Here is a 16,280-nt window from a genome sequence, read left to right as displayed (position 1 = left end):
TCTTCACTTTCTACCATTAGAGTGGCATCATCCACATATCTGAGGTGGTTGATATATCTCCTGGCAATCTTTATTGGCCCAATATTCTAGATATTCATCATTTTTCATCCCCAAATAATGCCTCAATTATGTAAATCTTCACTCAATGTATCTATGTGTGTGTCTGCTCAGTCATATCCAACTGTTTGCGACACTGTGAACTGTAGCCCACCATTCTCCTTGGTCCACGGAATTTTCCAGGCAAGAATACTGGAGGGAGGTGCCATTCCCTACACCAGGGGATTTTCCCAACCCAGGAATCAAACTTGCATTTCTTGAGTATCCTGCATTGGCAGATGGATTCTTTACCACTACTGCTACCTTGGAAGTGCCAATGTATCTAAATACATCAGAAATCCTAACAATCTATCTTCACAGATAAATTTTTCCTAGACATCTCTGACTTGCTCAGTCTAGTCACATCACTCTGCAGTTATTTTCTTTATAAACTCTTTTGTCATCATCCTGGGATTCCCTTCACTTCTCGCTTGTATTAGACTCCCATTTCCTAGGTTCCATATATTCTCTTTTTTTGATTTACTCCCTGGTTTATGGAAAGTATATCCTTCAAAAGCTTTTTTTGTCCTGCCATCCAGTATGTGGGATCTTAGTTCCGCAAGCAGGGACTGCACCCATGCCCCCTAAAGTGGAAGTGTGGAATCTTAACCACTGGATTGCCAGAGAAGTATCAAGACGTATATATATTATCTTGCATGTCCGAAAGATTCTATTTTCATTCCTATATTTGATTGATAGTATAAAAATTCTAGATTAGATGTAATCTTCACTGGAAATTTTTAAAACAGTCTTTGAGCTTCCAGTACTGCTAAGACGTCCAGTATTATTCTGATTCTTAATCTCTTGAGGGAAATGTATGTTTCTCTGGAAATTTGTACAGCCTCCTCATGGCTCAGGTTTTCTCATTTGGACAGATGAAACAAAAACAAAATGGGACATCAAGTGTCTTTAGCTGAAGACTTTACATCTTTCAACCTTCTCAAAATGTTTGTGTACTTAAAGAGAGAAACCAAAGGAGTTAATTCATGTCTTAAACATCTCATAACTAAAAAAAAAAAAACAAAACAAAAACTCATAAACCTCAGAAAAGCAGTGTTCTCAAAAGCAACACATCCTGGCTAGGGCTTTATTTAGAATGTGCCCCAATTCTCCTCACCATCAAAACCATGGGTTTTTCTTCAGGGGCTGACCTCCCACAGGGCTGTAATTGTGGGAGTAGGGACTTCATTTCATTGGCTTATTTAATCTTAAAATCCAATCAGAGGAAAAGACTCTAGAGATATAAAGCTTTATAACACTGGAAGCTAATATTTTATTTAAGTGACCAGGTCATGTTAAACAATAAAAAACTATCTCAAAATCATTATAATCACAATATGCTGATGATGAGTGTTAGTGTCTTTTGTCCCAAAGAGAAATTTCAAAAAGAGTTAAAAAGAAAACACAGAAAGGAATGAAAAAGATGATTACCTAGATAAAGGCCCAGGATATTTGCTCATATCATCCTTTTCTCAATTCTGTCTCCAAAATTATGGACTTTATTCATGGTTTCAAAAGCTACTTGAATTGATCAAGGTAATGATTTAAATATCAATAACCTCAGATATGGAGATGACACCACCCTTAGGGCAGAAAGTGAAGAGGAACTAAAGAACCTCTTGATGAAAGTGAAAGAGGAGAGTGAAAAAGTTGGCTTAAAGCTCAACATTCAGAGAACTAAGATCATGGCATTTGGTCCCATCACTGCATGGGAAATAGATGGGGAAACAGTGGAAACAGTGTCTGACTTAATTTTGGGGGGCTCCAAAATCACTGCAGATGGTGATTACAGCCATGAAATTAAGACGCTTACTCCTTGGAAGAAAAGTTATGACCAACCTAGATAGCATATTCAAAAGCAGAAACATTAGTTTGCCAACAAAGGTCCATCTAGTCAAGGCTATGGTTTTTCCAGTGGTCATGTATGGATGTGAGAGTTAGACTGTGAAGAAAGCTGAGTGTCAAAGAATTGATGATTTTGAACTGTGGTGTTGGAGAAGACTCTTGAGAGTCCCTTGGACTGCAAGGAGATCCAACCAGTCCATTCTAAAGAGATTGGTCCTGGGTGTTCTTTGGTAGGAATGATGCTGAAGCTGAAACTCCAGTACTTTGGCCACCTGATGTGAAGAGTTGACTCATTGGAAAAGACTCTGATGCTGGGAGGGATTGGGGGCAGGAGGAGAAGGGGATGACAGAGGATGAGATGGCTGGATGGCATCACCGACTCGATGGACGTGAATTTGAGTGAACTCTAGGAGTTGCAATTCATGGGGTCACAAAGAGTCAGACATGACTAAGTGACTGAACTGAACTGAATGAGGTAAAAGAAAAACAAGACATATCTTTCAGATTCAATGTATTACATTCCCTTTATTAACAGTATTCTTTTGGAAAATTCAGGCTAGATGTTTGAAATATTCTTCAGAAATCATAACCAGTGTTCTCTTTATTATCTAGCATAATTTAAAGACATTAACCATATTAGCTTCTGTTTGTATTACTATTGTCATTATAACTTTGGGGGCAAAACAATGAAACCTGTTCTCTTTGCGATTTGTGCAGAATTTTCTATATACGTTTCCTATAACGTTATCCTGGTGTTTCCTGATATCTTTATGCTCATGAGGTAACATTAAGGAATTCACATTGGGGAATTTTTCCAGTTATCCAGAGAAGTTTTCTTTTTTTTTTTTTTAAGTTGAACAAATACTATACAATAGGCACTATATATGTCATCTTCATTGGTTCACCTCATACTATTTAATTACCACTTGAATACTGCACAGTAAATCTTATCAACATTTTGACAAATTTTAAAAACTGAAGCTCAGAGAGATTAAGTAACTTGACCTACTTTTCAAAGTTATAAATGGCAACATCAGAGTTTACATACAAGTTTTAACTCAGGTTCTTATGCTTTCTCACTTTTGATGATTAGATTTAAATATAATATGATGATGTCTGCTTGGCTGCCACTAATACAATATTCAAATGTTTTAGATATTTTCCTTCTAATGGGAAAGAGGTCATACATTTAATAAAGATTGGTTTACAAAACTTTACAACTGTTATGAAAGTGTAGAAAAGTCACTAGTAATATGAAATGGCCAGATAGATCACTTATATGATAGAAAGTATTTCTGTTTCACCCTCTGCTTCTGAAACTGGTGAAGCAGGTACTTCAGATGAGAACCTGACTAAAGATCCACTCTGAGAACAAGCTTGTTTGTTCTCATTTGTCTCATACATCTCTAATTTATTTATCTCATAAATCTCATTTATCTCAGAGATTCTAATGAAATATTGAATTGAAGTAAAAATTATTGAAGTAATCATTAGGAATGTAGGTGTGGGATGTCTGCAGTAGGTCAAGAAATCAAAAACATTTCTGGAAGAGAGAAAACATATTGGAACATCGCTGTTGAGATTGGAACATCAATCTCAACAAGAGGTTGAGAGTATATTACATGGAAATCACAGCTCCAGAGTTGCTCAGTCTGTCCACTGAAATCCCAAAGGCAGCAGATGTAATGGAGGATGGTGTGAGGTAGGGTCTGAAAACAGTGAAATTAGCTGAAGATCTAAGTATCTAGCCTCATAACAATAGGAGCAGATATCCTCTTGCTCTTCTCCCCCCATCAACTCAGGGCACAAACATGTGGCATTTACCCTAGTCTTATTTCAATCCTAAAAGGTTCCTCTCTTAAAAAAAAAAAATCAAGAAAGCTAGTATAAACTTTTCCTTCCCGCTGACATTTCAGGGCCTATAGCCTGATCCCTAGCTCCCCATTTATTTATTCTGTCTGTCTGGAGTCAGTAAAGGAATAAAAGCACTCTGATCTTCTTTGTTTTTGCTTCTTTTAAGCAAGACAGGGAATTAGGTGATTCTAAAAATCAATGGAAGTTATAGAGCAGTAGTATATACAGTCAGGTTTTAAACATGACTCTCAGAACAGTATAGAACTGATCCTGATCACTAAAACAGTTGCTACTTCTGCAAAAAGCAGAACTCTGGAAACAACTGAAATTGTGAACATACAGATCAGAAAACAGAGATTAGAAAAGAACTGCTGCCTACAACCTGACAAGCTTCAGAAAACTGGAGATGAGAAACTGAAACCTTCCGGCAGAGGTACATTTCCGATACCTTTATTGCCAGACGAAAACAGCCAAAAGACAGCAGGAAGAAGCTCTTTTTTCTAATATGTAGAACCTATTTCACTCCCAAATCCTGGTTGCTGGAAAGTCTAGGGGAAAAAAGTCTCTAGCTTTCCAGACAGTGAAAAAAAAAAAAAAAGGGCTCACTTAGAAGGAAGTGGATCCTGATGCTGAAAGTGATTAGACCACATCCACCACTCACCTTCAAAGAAGAGCCTTGCACATACATTGGTGCTCTATGCCTTACACTATGGAGAGTTCACAGTCAGAATACCACCTGCAGCAAAGATCTGAAAGGAAAACACACCTATTTACACAATAGTAAGAAACACCATACCACCTACTCAACCCTTCATCTGATGACTGTTAATGACAACCAATAATTCTTAATTATAAGAGGAGAACCAACGCTGTGAAAGAAAATGACAAAAATTTAAAATCACTCGGGTATCAGAAGAGAAACCTCTGACATGATCAGAGAAATTAGACAAACTAGGATTCTGAGTAAAGTGTCACCTAGAGAATTTTTTAAGCACTCAGAGATTTATATTAAAATTGCTCAAATTAAGCAGCATAAAATATCTTAATGTGCAGAGAATAAAATATGGACATAAAATATGAATGAAAAGAGGAAAATAAAAGACCAATCTATGAGATACAGCCTCTGAATAAGAGAATGTCCTTAAATGCAGCCAACCCAAAGAATACTTGTACAGAATGCAATATAAATGCTGTTCACTGATTCTTCACTTTTAGAGTCAAGCTAAAATCATCTGCTTTTTGAATACTGGCCTAAATATATAAGGCCTAAATACACAAAATACTCCACAGACCAAATAAAACACACACACTGCCTAAGTCCAGGCCATAGGCACCAGCTGACAACCATTATATGGAAACCATCAGCCGACAGAACCTCCAAAATGGTAGTCGTCAGCCAGAGGTTTTCAAAAGTTTTATTTATTTGAGCAGTTGGTAGCTGTTATTACACTTGATTCTGGCAGTCAGGCCAGGGAGGAAAAGCATTAGATAACATGATTGTGGTTCAGAAAAAGAATATAAAATGTCAACACACTGAACAATACACAAGTAAACTATAGTTGATTGACGATAGGAAGCAAAAAGTGGGACAGGTGAAGGAAAGGCTGGGACACTGGAGTCCTTCTCTCATTAGTGGGAGCTAAGAGGTATTGGTAGTTGAGAATACATTCAAAAAAACAAAAACAAAAAGATGATGAAGAAGAAGAAGACTAAACATAGCATTAGAATTGCAGTGGAGATAAACAGAAAAACTTAAAATAATTACTTTAAACATTTGAGAGGAGGGGGAGGAAAACATGAGCCAAACCCCACCTTTCAGCAAAGGAGTGAACAATGTTTTCTAAAGACCTAATCACTGCCAATCCAGTCCATTTTAGTTCTCTGATTCCTAGAATTCCTGCCATTTCCTGTTTAACCAAAAGATGATACTGTGAAAGTGCTGCACTCAATATGCCAGCAAATTTGGAAAACTCAGCAGTGGCCACGGGACTGGAAAAGGTCAGTTTCATTCCAATCCCAAAGAAAGGCAATGCCAAAGAATGCTCAAACTACCGCACAATTGCATTCATCTCACACGCTAGTAAAGTAATGCTCAAAATTCTCCAAGCCAGGCTTCAGCAGTACGTGAACCATGAACTTCCAGATATTCAAGAGGTTTTCGAAAAGGCAGAGGAACCAGAGATCAAATTGCCAACATCCGCTGGATCATTGAAAAAGCAAGAGAGTTCCAGAAAAACATCTATTTCTGCTTTACTGACTATGCCAAAGCCTTTGAATGTGTCAATCACAAGAAACTGTGGAAAATTCTGAAAGAAATGGGAATGCCAGACTACCTGACCAGCCTGTTGAGAAACCTATATGCAGGTCAGGAAGCAACGGTTGGAAGTGGACATGGAACAACAGACTCGTTCCAAATAGGAAAAGCAGTACATCAAGGCTGTATATTGTCACCCTGCTTATTCAACTTATATGCAGAGTACATCATGAGAAATGCTGGGCTGGAAGAAGCATAAGCTGGAATCAAGCTTGCTGGGAGAAATATCAATAACCTCAGATATGCAGATGACACCACCCTTATGGCAGAAAGTGAAGAAGAACTAAAAAGCCTCTTGATGAAAGTGAAAAGGAGGTGAAAAAGCTGGCTTAAAGCTCAACATTCAGAAAACTAAGATCATGGCATCCTGTCCCATCTTTGCATGGGAAATAGATGAGAAACAGTGGAAACAGTGTCAGACTTTATTTTTGGGGGCTCCAAAATCACTGCAGATGGTGACTGCAGCCATGAAATTAAAAGACACTTACTCCTTGGAAGGAAAGTTATGACCAACCTAGATAGCATATTGAAAAACAGAGACATTACTTTGCCAACAAGGGTCCGTCTAGTCAAGGCTATGGTTTCTCCAGTGATCATGTGTGGATGTAAGAGTTGGACTGTGAAGAAAGCTGAGCACCGAAGAATTGATGCTTTTGAACTGTGGTGTTGGAGAAGACTCTTGAGAGTCCCTTGGACTGCAAGGAGATCCAACTAGTCCATTCTAAAGGAGATCAGTCCAGGGTGTTCATTGGAAGGACTGATGCTAAAGCTGAAACTCCAATACTTTGGCCACCTCATGAGAAGACTTGACTAATTAGAAAAGACCCTGATGCTGAGAGTGACTGAGGGCAGGAGGAGAAGGGGATGACAGAGGATGAGATGGCCGGATGACATCACCGACTCGATGGACGTGAGTTTGAGTGAACTCCAGGAGTTGGTGATGGACAGGGAGGCCTGGCGTGCTGTGATTCATGGAGTCGCAAAGAATCAGACACGACTGAGCAAATGAACTAAACTGAACTGAACTGAATCATTGCCAAGCACTGTGCCAGGTGCTGAGGACACAGTATTGCACACGGGAGGGAGAGGAAGAGGCTGATGCTTTAGAGACATCTCACTGCCGTTCTCCCTTTCTCCTCTGCATAGAATATTTTATTACTTACTCTTCTGGCAAGTGTCTCTCCCTCCAAAACAAATCCATGCTTAAAAGCATAGCACCTCACCATGACTGAAGAAACAGAGTATATATAAAAGTATATAACCTATAACTCAAGAGTAATCACTAGAAAATACCCAAACAGGAATCACAGAAAAAAAATATTGGCTGAGGGGAGTAGGACTGGTGATAGGATGGGGGTGGAGAAGGAGACTCCTTTTCCTGAAATACTTTCTGAACCATCTATAAAGAGATAGTACCGGCTGCCAACAGGGCTGCTGACAGTCCCCTTCAACTATCAGCCTTTTCTGCAATGGTCTTAGCTGACAAAAACCATGTCTTCCAAAGTAAAGTAGCTTCCCAGTCAGCCTGTATTTAATGATGGACTGAAGTTGGGCCAGGCCATCTCAACCCAACTTGGGACAGATAACTCTTAAAGGACATTCTAGCTCCATTTTAGCTGGACATTCAGCTGATACTGTCCTTGGATCCCCACCACAGCTTGACTTCTCCTTCGGCTTTCCTTTTATTCCTTTCTACAAGGCTTAATCTCAAGAAAGCTCAGTATTAAACAAGTTGTATTCTAAGTTGCGTGTTTCCCAGGAAACCCATCCTATGGCAACTAGTGTGGACAGGTGTTACACTGACAAATACAAGGTTTAAAGGCTAGAAAAGTACCAGTGATGTTTTATTTGCTATACACAACAAATGAACAATTAGCCAGTAAAACAGAGAATATATGTGTCTATAAAATTCACTTTCACTAACATGGTTTTCTCTTCATTTTATTCCAATTTTTTCTTTTATTTTTGCATTTTTGTCAAGGATGAACTGCTTTCTACCTTATTATTTACCCTCAAACTTGAAATTATGTGTTTGGGATACACAGAAAATATTATTAGTTGTTTATTGCTGTGTGTTTCCTTTATATTACATTCTTAAATCTCATCAGTAAGTTTATCATGACAAGTTGTTATTACTGATTGGGCAAAAATCACATTTAAGTTATGAAATCTATTAACTCATATATATGTCTTTTACTTTATTACCAAATGATAGTAAATTCTTTTACCTATCTTATTTTAAAGGGATGATTCCTGGCATGTAAATATCATAATCAACACTGGAGATTTGATTGGTATAAAAAAAGTTCTTATTTAGCATGCTAATAGTACATAATAGAGATAATTGTTTGGTTGTATTATCTAGGTATCAGTTTACTAGCTTTTATTTCTAGAAATGCTGCCAATAAAAGTGATAATTTCTGTGTCTGTCTTCTTCAAAGCTCTTGTTTGAAATATTTAAAGTGTATCTCTGCAAGTCAGGGACTCTAGCTTCATTATTTATATATCTTATTTCTAAATATTTTATATAATAGTGGTTAATAAATTTTTAAAGAAGGAACAAATGAATGAATGAATGATTAGACTTGCTTCAAACAATATTTTATCCAGAAATCTTTATTCACTTATTTGCATATATTGACTTTTTGCTATTTTTCCCATCATATTCTAATTTCCAAGTATGTCAGCCTCCTTGCAGTTCCTGGAAACTCCAAGTCTCAGTCATTAAATTCATTAATATTTATTAAATACCTACTCTTTGCCAGACAGCATGCCAGGTACTGAGGATGGAATAATGTATATGAGTAGAAGGACGAGTGCTTGAAATGCACCTCCTGGTTGTCCACCTCCTCTCTTCTGCCTGAAATGCTTTATCATTTTGGTTTTCTGTTTACCTGCTACTCCTCAAACCCAAAGCTGTGGCTAAGAACACAGAGTCAGAGCACCAACATTCAAATCTTGACTCCAATTACTATGGAGTCTTTGTGACTTTGGGCAATTCTTCCTTAACTAGTCTTCATTTTTCTCATATTTGGAGTAAGAAAGATAATGATATCTAACACATACAGTTGTTGGTGTTATATGAAAATATCTCAGGTGAGTTCCCGTTTCAAAATTGTTGAATAAGTGTCATCTATGATTGCCAATATTATTACGCCCTGCTGTTAGAAAAATAGTTAAATCTTGACAAGAAATGCTAAGGTATATCAGCTGCCATCAAAGTACAGTGACTTTAGAATATTAGCAAAGCCCTTTTACTCACTACTTTTTACAAGAAAAAATTTTAAATCAACAAAACAAAAAAAGATCTGCAAAAAATAAAATATTGTCTATATGTACAATATAATAGAGCATTAATAAGCAAGTTAGTTCACATTACCCAGCAATAACTGTGAAGACCGTGAAAAGAGTGGGAAGGATAGAAAATTTGGATGAAAGTGAAAGAAGATAACCCACATTGTTCTGAAAGATAACCCACGTTCCAGGAAGCAAGCGTTTCAAAACATATTCATATTGCTTTATTTGGTCCTTCCATCACTCCTATGAGGCAAGTAAAGCTTCCATAATTGTCCTCATTAGATTGCTGAAGACTCTGAGTTGGAAAGATGAAATTCTTCTCATGGTTTTCTTTCATTATGGAACAGAACTGGTACTAGAAACAAGACCCTACAGCCTCTTGTCAAATATTCTTTCTACTATTCAAAATTCTCATATATTCACAGGGGTTTACATCAAAGCCATAAAAAGTCCATTCCTGGGTCAAGGTTAAATTATCTATGGGGTCATTGATGTGAGGGCATGGATGGGCAGTCTCCCCATCAAAATGGCACAGAGTAACACAAGAAGGATGATGCGGAAGATGTGTTGCCAGGAAGAGAGTGGACTACTACCTCCTCCAGCCTTTCTTTCAATATGTATTTTTGTGTGTGTGCGGGGGGCGGGGGGAGATTATTTTATTTTATTTTAATCGGAGGCTAATTACTTTACAATATTGTGGTGGTTTTTGCCATACATTCACATGAATCAGCCATGGGTGTACATGTGTTCCCCATCCTGACCCTCCCTCCCCATCCCAACCCTCAGGGTCATCCCAATGCACCAGGCCTGAGCACCCTGTCTCATGCATCAAACCTGGACTGGTGATCTATTTCACATATGATATAATATATATGTTTCAATGCTATTCTCTTAAATCATCCCACCCTCGCCTTCTCCCACAGAGTCCAAAAGTCTGTTCTTTACATCTGTGTCTCTTTTGCTGTCTTGCATATAGGGGCATTGTTACCATCTTTCTAAATTCCGTATACGTGTATTAATATACTGTATTGGTGTTTCTCTTTCTGACATACTTCACTCTGTATAATAGGCTCCAGTTTCACCCACCTCATTAGAACTGATTCAAATGCATTCTTTTTAATAGCTGAGTAATACTCCATTGTGTATATGTATCACAACTTTCTTATCCATTCATCTTCTGATGGACATCTAGGTTGTTTCCATGTCCTGGCTATTGTAAACAGTGCTGCGATGAACATTGGGGAACAGGTGTCTCTTTCAATTCTGGTTTCCTCGGTGTGTATGCCCAGTAGTGGGATTGCTGGGTCATATGACAGTTCTGTTTCCAGATTTTTAAGGAATCTCCACACTGTTCTCCATAGTGGCTTTATTAGTTTGCATTCCCACCAACAGTGTAAGAGGTTTCCCTTCTCTCTGTACCCTCTCAAGCATTTATTGTTTGTAGATTTTTTGATAGCAGCCATTCTGACCGGCATGAGATGGTACCTCATTGTGGTTTTGATTTGCATTTCTCTGATAATGAGTGATGTCGAGCATCTTTTCACGTATTTGTTAGCCATCTATATGTCTTCTTTGGAGAAATGTCTGTTTAGTTCTTTGGCCCATTTTTTGACTGGGTCACTTATTTTTCTGGAATTGAGCTGTAGGAGTTGCTTGTATATTTTTGAGATTAATTCTTTGTCAGTTGCTTCATTTGCTATTATTTTCTCCCATTCTGAAGGCTGTATTTTCACCTTTCTTATAGTTTCCTTTGTTGTGCAAAAACTTTTAAGTTTAATTAGGTCCCCGTTTGTTTATTTTTGCTTTTATTCCCATTACTCTGGGAGGTGGGTCATAGAAGATCCTGCTCTGATTTACTTCAGAGAATGTTTTGCCTATGTTCTCCTCTAGGAATTTTATAGTTTCTGGTCTTATATTTAGATCTTTAATCCATTTTGAGTTTATTTTTGTGTATGGTGTTATAAAGTGTTCTAGTTTCCTTCTTTTACAAGTGGTTGACCAGTTTTCCCAGCACACTTGTTAAAGAGACTGTCTTTTCTCCATTGTATATTCTTGCCTCCTTTGTCAAAGATAAGGTGTCCATAGGTGTGTGGATTTATCTCTGGGCTTTCTATTTTGTTCCATTGATCTATGTTTCTGTCTTTGTGCTGGTACCATACTGTCTTGATGACTGTTGCTTTATAGTATAGCCTGAAGTCAGTCAGGTGGATTCCTCCAGTTCTATTCTTCTTTCTCAAGATTGCTTTGTCTATTTGAGGTTTTTTTGTATTTCCATACAAATTGTGAAATTATTTGTTCTAGTTCTCTGAAAAATCCTGTTGGTAGCTTGATAGGGATGCATTGAATCTATAGATTGCTTTGGGTAGTATATTCATTTTCACTATATTGATTCTTCCAAACCATGAACATGGTATATTTCTCCATCTATTTGTATCATCTTTGATTTCTTTCATCAGTGTTTTATAGTTTTGTATATATAGGTCTTTTGTTTCTTTAGGTAGATTTATTTCTAAGTATTTTATTCTTTTTTTTGCAGTGGTGAATGGAATTGTTTCCTTAATTTCTCTGTTTTCTCATCTTTAGTGTATAGGAATGAGAGGGATTCCTGTGTGTTAATTTTATATTCTGCAACTTTACTATATTCATTGATTAGCTCTAGTAATTTTCTGGTGGAGTCTTTAGGGTTTTCTATATAGAGGATCATGTCATCTGTAAACAGTGAGAGTTTTGCTTCTTCTTTTACAATCTGGATTTCTTTTATTTCTTTTTCTTCTCTGATTTCTGTGGCTAAAACTTCCAAAACTATGTTGAATAGTAGTAGTAAGAGTGGGCATCCTTGTCTTGTTCCTGACTTTTGGGGAAATTTCAATTTTCACCATTTAGGATAATGTTGGCTGTGGGTTTATCATATATGGCTTTTATTGTGTTGAGGTATGTTCCTTCTATGCCTGCTTTCTGGAGGGTTTTTATCATAAATGGATGCTGAATTTTGTCAAAGGCTTTCTCTGCATCTATTGAGATAATCATATGGTTTTTATCTTTAAATTTGTTAATGTGGTATACCACTTTGATTGATTTGCAAATATTGAAGAATCCTTGCATCCCTGGGAGAAAGCCCACTTGGTCATGATGTATGATCTTTTTATTATGTTGTTGGATTCTGTTTGCTAGAATTTTGTTGAGGATTTTTGCCTCTATGTTCATCAGTGATATTGACCTGTAGTTTTCTTTTTTTGTGGCATCTTTGTCTGGTTTTGGTATTAGGGTGATTGTGGCCTTATAGAATGAGTTTGAAAGTTTACCTTCCTCTATAATTTTCTGGAAGAGTTTGAGTAGGATTGATGTTAGTTCTTTTCTAAATTTTTGGTATAATTCAGCTGTGAAGCCATGTGGTCCTGGGCTTTTGTTTGTTGGAAGATTTCTGATTACAGTTTTGACTTCTGTGCTTGTGATGGGTCTGTTAAGATTTTCTATTTCTTCCTGGTTCAGTTATGGAAAGTTATACTTTTCTAAGAATTTTTTCATTTCTTCCAAGTTGTCCATTTTATTGGCATATAGTTGCTGATAGTAGTCTCTTATGATCCTTTGTATTTCTGTGTTGTCTGTTGTGATTTCTTCATTTTCATTTCTAATTTTGTTGATTTGATTCTTCTCCCTTTTTTTCTTGATGAGTCTGGCTAATGGTTTGTCTATTTTATTTATCTTCTCAAAGAACCAGCTTTTATCTTTGTTAATTTTGGCTATGGTCTCCTTTGTTTCTTTTACATTTATTTCTGCACTAATTTTTAGATTTCTTTCCTTCTACTAACCCTGGGGTTCTTCATTTCTTCTTTTTCTAGTTACTTTAGGTGTAGAGTCAGTTATTTATTTGATTTCTCTCCTGTTTCTTGAGGTAGGCTTGTATTGCTATGAACCTCCCCTTTAGCACTGCTTTTACTAAATCCCATAGGTTTGGGTTGTTGTGTTTTCATTTTCATTTGTTGCTATGCATATTTTGATTTCTTTTTTTAATTTATTCTGTGATTTGTTGGTTATTCAGAACTGTGTTGTTTAGCCTCCACATGTTTGTATTTTTAATAGTTTTTTTTTCCCCCTATAGTTGACATCTAATCTTACCACATTATGATCAGAAAATATGCTTGAGATGATTTCAATTTTTTTGAATTTACCAAGGCTAGATTTATGGCCCAGGATGTGATCTATCCTGCAGAAGGTTCCGTGTGCACTTGAGAAAAAGGTGAAATTCATTGTTTTAGGGTGAAATGTCCTATAGATCCGAGAAGGTAATGGCACCCCACTCCAGTACTCTTGCCTGGAAAATCCGATGGATGGAGCAGCCTGGTAGGCTGCAGTCCATGGGGTCGCTAAGAGTCGGGCACGACCGAGCGACTTTACTTTCACTTTTCACTTTCATGCATTGGAGAAGGAAATGGCAGCCCACTCCAGTGTTCTTGCCTGGAGAATCTCAGGGACGGTGGAGCCTGGTGGGTTGCCATCTATGGGGTCGCACAGAGTCAGACACGACTTAAGCAACTTAGCAGCAGCAGCAGCAGTCCTATAGATATCAATTAGATCTAACTGGTCCATTGTATCATTTAAAGTTTGTGTTTCCTTGCTAATTTTCTGTTTAGTTGATCTATCCATAGGTGTGAGTGGGGTATTAAAGTCTCCTGCTATTAGTGTGTTACTGTTAATTTCCCCTTTCATACTTGTTAGCATTTGTCTTACATATTGCAGTGCTCCTATGTTGAGTGCATATATATTTATAATAGTTATATCTTCTTCTTGGATTGATCCTTTAATCATTATGTAATGTCCTTTGTCTCTTTTCATGGCCTTTATTTCAAAGTCTATTTTATCTGATATGAGTATTGCTGCTCCTGCTTTCTTTTGGTCTCCATTTGCATGAAATATCTTTTTCCAGCCATTCACTTTCAGTCTGTATGTGTCCCTAGGTTTGAGTTGGGTCTCTTGTAGACAGCATATATAGGGGTCTTGTTTTTATATCCATTCAACCAGTCTTTGTCTTTTGATTAGGGCATTCAACCCATTTACATTTAAGGTAATTATTGATAAGAAGATCCCATTACAATTTACTTTGTTGTCTTGGGTTCAATTTTATAAACCTTTTCTGTGTTTCCTGTCTAGAGAAGATTCTTTATAATTTGTTGAAGAGCTGGTTTGGTGATGCTGAATTCTCTCAGCTTTTGTTTGTCTGTAAAGCTTTTGATTTCTCCTTCATATTTGAATGAGATCCTTGCTGGGTACAGTAATCTGGGGTTGTAGATCTTCTGAGACTCCTATGATTCGAATGGTGGGGCATTTGACATTGTCCCAGAGGTTTCTGAGGTTGTCCTCATTTCTTTTAATTCTTTTTTCTTTTTTCCTCTCTGCCCATTTATTTCCACCATTCTATCTTCTACCTCACTTATCCTGTCTTCTGCCTCAGTTATTCTACTGTTGGTTCCCTCCAGCATGTTTTTGATCTCACTTATTACATTATTCATTCTTGATTGACTCTTTTTTATTTCTTCTATGTCCTTGTTAAACGTTTCTTGCATCTTCTCAATCCTTGTCTCCAGACTATTTATCTGTAACTCCATTTTGTTTTCAAGAGTTTGGATTATGTTTACTATCATTATTCTGAATTCTTTTTCAGGTAGACTCCCTATCTCCTCTTTTGTTTGGTTTGTGGGCTTTTATAATGTTCTTTTACCTGCTGAATATTTCTCTGCCTTTTCATCTTATTTAGGTTGCTGTGTTTGGGGTGATCTTTCTGTATGCTGGAAGTTTGTGGTTCCTCTTTATTATGGAGGTTCCTCTGTGTGGGTGGGGTTGGACGAGTGGCTTGTCAAGATTTCCTGGTTAGGGAAGCTTGAGTCAGTGTTCTGGTGGGTAGAGCTGGATCTCTTTTCTCTGGAGTGCAATGAAGTGTCCAGTAGTGAGTTTTGAGGTGTCTTTGGGTTTGGTGTGACTTTTGGCTGCCTGTATTTTTGTGCTCAGAGTTATGTTCCTGTGTTGTTGGAGAATTAGCTTGATATGTCTTGCTCTGAAACTTGTTGGCTTTTGGGTGCAGCTTGGTTTCAGTGTAGGTATGGAGGCTTTTGGATGAGCTCTTGTCTATTAATGTTCCCTGGAGTCAGGAGTTTTCTGGTGTTCTCGAGTTTGGGATTTAAGCCTCCTGCCTCTGGCTTTCAGTCTTACTCTTATAGTAGCCTCAAGAGTTCTCCATCCATACAGCACTGATGCTAAAACATTTAGGTTAATGGTGAAAAGGTTCTCAACAGTGGGGGACACCCAGAGAGGTTCACAGAGTTACACGGAGAAGAGAAAAGGGAGGAAGGAGACAGAGGTGACCAGGATGATAGGAGGGGGAGTCAAAAGGAGAGAGACCAATCTAGCCTGTGATCAGTTCCTTAAGTGTTCTCCACAGCCCAGAACACACAAAGAGATTCACAGAGTTAAGTAGAGAAGAGAAGTGGGAGGGAGGAGATAGAGGTGACCTGGGGGAGAAAAAGGAGAGTCAAAGGGGATAAAGCAATCAAGCAAGTAATCACACTCCTAAGTAAAAATGGGTACTGCAGATTGGATTCTTAAAGGTACAGAGTTGATAATAAATACCAAAAAGCAAAGATTAAAAATCTAGAGTAGAGGTTAGACTTTCAAAATACAAAATAAAAAAAAAAAAAAATCACAAAAGTCATAAAAAAATATGAAATTTGCTTTAAAGATAGGGTCTTTTTTTTTTGCATGGTAATAGTAGGTTTTAAAAATGAAAATTAAAGGAGTAATAAAGAACTTAAAAATTAAAACAAATTAAAAATGTTAATAGTAAAATATATCTAGTAATCTCTCTGGAGCTTTTGAGGGCAGT

General features: G+C 37.3%; 1 long non-coding RNA gene across 6 annotated transcripts in view; it reads right to left on the bottom strand.

Annotated features, from left to right (window-relative positions):
* Positions 1-16,280, bottom strand: part of LOC133246262 (uncharacterized) — a 508,266-nt gene that overhangs the window by 146,107 nt on the left and 345,879 nt on the right. For 2 of the 6 annotated variants that reach the window (XR_009735984.1, XR_009735983.1), the window contains one exon: positions 4,457-4,544. The exons of the other annotated variants lie outside the window; for them this stretch is intronic. This is a non-coding gene — a long non-coding RNA (uncharacterized LOC133246262). The remainder of the gene's footprint in view (positions 1-4,456; positions 4,545-16,280) is intronic. 6 annotated transcript variants of the gene reach the window in all.

Source organism: Bos javanicus, chromosome 4 (assembly GCF_032452875.1).
Source record: "Bos javanicus breed banteng chromosome 4, ARS-OSU_banteng_1.0, whole genome shotgun sequence".
NCBI classification, from domain to species: domain Eukaryota; kingdom Metazoa; phylum Chordata; class Mammalia; order Artiodactyla; family Bovidae; genus Bos; species Bos javanicus.
This window is presented reverse-complemented; position numbering and strand designations above follow the sequence as displayed.